The following is a 5681-nucleotide window of genomic DNA, read 5'->3' as shown; positions in this document are numbered from 1 at the left end:
ATTGATGTGGAGTTTTGTCAATATGCAACTCGTTGCATATTCAGCTCCACTTAACTTGTAGTGTTGTTTGTGCATATTGCCATGCCATGCCTCTTTAAACCGGACATGCATCATACTTGATTGTGCATCATGCCATGTTTATGCTTGTTGGTTTACCATGTTGTTTGTTTCTTTCCGGTGTTGCTTCTTAGTTCCGGTAATGTTGCGATTGTGAGGATTCGTTCGACTACGCCCGTTCGTCTTCTTCATGGACTTGTTCTTCTTCCTAGCGGGATTTCATGCAAGATGACCATCACCTTGGATCTCATTACTATCATTGCTATGCTAGTTGCTTCGTTCTATCGCTATGCTGCGGTACCTATCGCTTGCTCTTCAAGCCTCCCAATTTGCCATGTCAGCCTCTAACCTTTTCACCCTTCCTAGCAAACCATTGCTTGGCTATGTTACCGCTTTGCTCAACCCCTCTTATAGTGTTGTTAGTTGCAGGTGAAGCTGAAGATTGCTCCATGGTGCACAGGATTATGTTGGGATATCACAATATCTCTTATTTAATTAATGCATCTATATACTTGGTAAAGGGTGGAAGACTCGGCCTTATGCCTGGTGTTTTGTTCCACTCTTGCCGTCCTAGTTTCCGTCATACTGGTGTTATGTTCCCGGATTTTGTGTTCGTTACGCGGTCGGGTGATTTATGGGACCCCCTTGAGAGTTCGCTTTGAATAAAACTCCCCCAGCAAGGCCCAACCTTGGTTTTACCATTTGCCTCACCTAGCCCTTTTTCCCTTGGGTTTCCGGAGCCCGAGGGTCATCTTTATTTTACCCCCGGGGCCAGTGCTCCTTCGAGTGTTGGTCCAACCTGAGCGATGTCCGGCGCCCCCTGGGCAACCAGGGTCTATGCCAACCCGACGTCTTGCTCATCCGGTGTGCCCTGAGAACGAGATATGTGCAGCTCCTATCGGGATTTGTCGGCACATCGGGCGGCTTTGCTGGTCTTGTTTTACCATTGTCGAAATGTCTTGTAAACCGGGATTCCGAGACTGATCGGGTCTTCCTGGGAGAAGGTATATCCTTCGTTGATCACGAGAGCTTATCATGGGCTAAGTTGGGACACCCCTGCAGGGTATAAACTTTCGAGAGCCGTGCCCGCGGTTATGTGGCAGATGGGAATTTGTTAATGTCTGGTTGTAGATAACTTGACACCTGATCCGAATTAAAACGTATCAACCGCGTGTGTAGCCGTGATGGTCTCTTCTCGGCGGAGTCCGGGAAGTGAACACGATTTTGGGTTATGTTTGACGTAAGCAGGAGTTCAGGATCACTTCTTGATCATTGCTAGCTTCACAACCGTTCCGCTTGCTCTCTTCTCGCTCTTATTTGTGTATGTTAGCCACCATATCAAGCTTAGCCGCTGCTGCAAACTCACCACTTTACCCCTTCCTTTCCCATTAAGCTTTGCTAGTCTTGATACCCATGGTAATGGGATTGATGAGTCCTCGTGGTTCACAGATTACTACAACAACAGTTGCAGGTACAGGTTTTGCGATGATCATGACGCGAGAGCGATGTTTGCTTGTTTTGGAGTTCTTCTTCTGCTTCTTCTTCGATCAGGGGATAGGTTCCAGGTCGGCAGCCTGGGCTAGCAGGGTGGATGTCGTTTGAGTTTCTGTTTGTGTTTCATCCGTAGTCGGATGGTGCTCTTATGTAAGTTGATGTTGTATTGATGTATTCGTGTGACATTGTATGCCTTATGTATGTATCCCCATCTACTATGTAATGTTGATGTAATGATATCCACCTTGCAAAAGCGTCTTCAAGATGCGCTTCTATCCTTGGTGGGACCTTCGAGTTCCTTTAGGATAGGGTCGCATCTTGGGCGTGACAGAATCATTGAAGGTGCCCGTCGGCCATGTGACCTTGGGCATCTTGCTCACCATGGCGCTGCCGCACTCAGCGTGCTCGCCGTTCACCACCTTGGGCTTCACATTGAAGATCTTCAGCCATAAGCCGAAGTGGGGAGAAATACGGAGAAAGTCCTCACACACGACGATAAACATCGAGATGTTAAGGAAAGAATTAGGGGACAGATCATGAAAATCAATCCCGTAATAATACATGATGCCGCGAACAAATGGGTGAAGGGGAAACCTGAGCCCGCGGACAAAATGAGGAAGAAACACGACCCTTTCATGGGGCTCCGGATTGGGGACGATCTGTCCTGCCATCGGAAGACGGTGGCCGATTTTCTTGGCCAGGTACCTGGCCTGATATCCTTCTCCCAGATGGTAGAGGCCATCCATTTGCCTCCCGCTCCGGATCCGAACATCTTCGGAGAACCTCTTTTCGGAGGAGGAGACGAGGGCTTGGGTGCTAGGGTTCAAGTGAAGGGGAATGGACGAGCGGAAGGGAAAGGCGTGGGTAAAGAAGAAGAGGCCTTATCTCTTTATAGAGGCAATAAAAACTTTTGCGCCTCCCCACTTGCCTGGTGGAACCCGCCCGTTCCCCACTCACCGTGATTAGCTGTGCGATTGGGCTACTCGTGCCCGTATTGATGAAAGACCCGCGATAAGGGGAACACGATCTCTGCTTCGACAAGACGTGCCGAGGAAACCACCTCGCAATATGTGCGGAGGCTGGCTGTGGGAAGACGGTTCAATAATGACTCGACCATGGTGTGATAACACGTCATCTAAAGATGTCAGCAAATTACATTTGTGGAATATCATTCTCTCTATGATAGTATGTGAAAATCGTCTTGCAGATCCAGACACGATTTAAGTGTTCGAGACTTACTTTGGAGTATCCGGAGATGGAACCCACCTTGCAATGCCGAAGACAAACTGCGTGCCAGACTCATCGTCATTGAAGCCTGGTTCAGGGGCTACTGCGGGAGTCCTGGATTAGGGGTATCCGGACAGCCGGACTATATACTTTGGTCGGACTGTTGGATAGTGAAGATACAAGACTCAAGACTTCGTCCCATGTCCGGATGGGACTCTCCTTTGCATGGAAGACAAGCTTGGCGATCGGGATATTAGATCTCCTTCTTTGTAACTGACTCTGTGTAACCCTAGCCTCCTCCGATGTCTATATAAACCGGAGGGTTTGGTCTGTGGAGGAACAATCATAATCATCATAGGCTAGCTTCTAGGGTTTAGCCTCTACGATCTCGTGGTAGATCAACTCTTGTAATACTCATATCATCAAGGTCAATCAAGCAGGAAGTAGGGTTTTACCTCCATCGAGAGGGCCCGAACCTGGGTAAAACATCGCGTCCCTTGCCTCCTATTACCATTAGCATTAGACGCATAGATCGGGACCCCCTACCCAAGATCCACCGGTTTTGACACCGACATTAGTGCTTTCATTGAGAGTTCCTCTGTGTCATCGCTGCAAGGCTCGATGGCTCCTTCGATCATCAACAACAACACGGTCCAGGGTAAGACTTTTCTCCTCGGACAGATCTTCGTGTTCGGCGGCTTCGCACTGCGGGCCAATTTGCTTGGCCATCTGGAGCAGATCGACAGCTATGCCCCTGGCCATCGGGTCAGGTTCGGAAACTCGAACTACACGGCCGATATCCGTGGAGACTTGATCTTCGACGGATTCGGGCCTATGCCAGGAGCGCCGAACAGTCACGACGAGCGTGGCTTAGACCTGCTGTCGGACAATACTCAGGATATCGCACCCGCAGTAGCTCCGGACCTAAATCCAGGGCAGATCGCGTCGTCCGAGGATGGGTGGATAGACCCCGCCCCGGAGGTCGCACACTCATCGGCGGTAGAGCCGAACACGGACTCCACCCCCAAGGAAGTCTGTGTCGCCGGACCTCCGGACACGTGTTCGGCTGTAGGTTCCAGACCGCACGCTCGCGAGCCTGCCGAATCTGGTTGGGCTCCGGTAATGGAGTTCACCACTTCGGATATCTTCCAGCACTCGCCCTTTGGCGACATGCTGAACTCATTAAAGTCTCTCTCTTTGTCAGGAGACTCTTGGCCGAACTATGTCCGGCTAGAGTGGGAAGCAGGCGACGAGGAAATTCGTTGCCCACCCACCACCCACTTCATTGCCAACGGTCGATGATTTGACCGACGTGCTTGACTTCGACTCCGAAGACATCGACGGTGTGGACGTCAATGTAGGAGAAGAACAGGAACCACTGCCCGCGGGGCGCTGGATAGCCACCTCCTCGTATGATATATATATATGGTGGACACTCCCAAAGAAACCAATGGCGATGAGGCAATGGAGGATAACCCCTCAAGTAAGAAATCAAAGCATGGGCGTCATCGGTGCCGCTCAAGCCCCGCCACGGCAGTACCGGCACAGGAGACGAAAACAATCCGGATGGTGCCGAAGACGAATACAAGCCCGATCAGCCTGCCTTCGAGCAACCTGGACAGGAAGACGGGCAGATTAGCCCAGATGAACAGGCGACGAACAGATACTCAAAGGAGGACAACCACAGTCCTCCCTCCGAAGACGAGGTGAGCCTCGGCGACGATGAATTCGGCGTTCCTGAGGATCCCGTAGAGCAGGTTCGCTTCCAGCGACGGCTTATGGCCACTGAAAGAAACCTAAAGAAGAAGAAGAAGCAACTCCAAGCTGACCAAGATCTGCTCATAGACAGATGGACTAAGGTCCTGGCAGCCGAGGAATACAGACTCGACTACCCCACCAAAGGATACCTAATGCACAATTTGCTACCTAAACTTGAGAAGGAGGTCCTAAAGCCCACACCCCGACGCCAATACATCACGGTCCGGAGCAATACGCAGGAAACACGAGGCAACATCCATAAACCTCGACGCAACAGACATAAGCGTCACAAAAATAATGATGACGCCCATGACAAGGTAGTTGGTGCCAGATTCCGCGGCCCCCAGTCCGGTCAGCGGAAAGAGAACAACTCAGGCCCATCCAGCCCGGGCAGCATACTCGACCAACCATGTCAAATCCATGGTACCCCCAGAATGGCGGCCAAGCATACCAATAGAGAATGTCGGATCCTCAAAACAAAATGGCCGGTCGTGCGCCGGAAACAATGAAAAGAGATCTCAAACAACGAGGAGCCCACACCACCAAACATTGTGAGGTCAAAGGAAAATCCTCCACAAACCAACCAGGGAACAAATGTGTACTCCTCCAAATGCCGACTCAACAATACAAGTCACCCCACGGCACAAAAATACGGCCGATCATCCCCGATCACATAGACCGTCCAGACAATATCAACCATGGCAATTTAATTGCACTTACCATCGACCCAATAGTTTGTGGGTTCCACCTCACACGAGCCCCTATGGGCATAAACAGCAGCCCAAACTTGCTGTGCCAGGACAAAATTTACCAGATAGGTACTGACCGCTCGCGAATCAAACCCATTAATAACATCTTCTAAAAGATGTCGTTCCAGGTGCAAAGGCCAAGTTTTACAGGCCCACCACTCTGGAGGTTGTCTTCAGATCACCAAACAAACACCATGCCGAAGAGTAAGTCTTCGGCATTGTCCCCTTATACAGTAACTACTATATACTACCGGGACGAACCGCGTTGGCTCGACTCAACCTGGTACCACATCATGCCAAACCCACGTGACATGGTCACAATTATGGTCAAGGCCGAACTCCACCCTGAGAGTGGAGATTATACCGCCGGTGAAATAGCGAGTTGTGCTCGTTTGT

The sequence above is a fragment of the Triticum dicoccoides genome, chromosome 3B, assembly GCF_002162155.2.
Source record: "Triticum dicoccoides isolate Atlit2015 ecotype Zavitan chromosome 3B, WEW_v2.0, whole genome shotgun sequence".
Lineage (NCBI taxonomy): Eukaryota > Viridiplantae > Streptophyta > Magnoliopsida > Poales > Poaceae > Triticum > Triticum dicoccoides.
Note: the sequence above shows the minus strand (reverse complement) of the source record.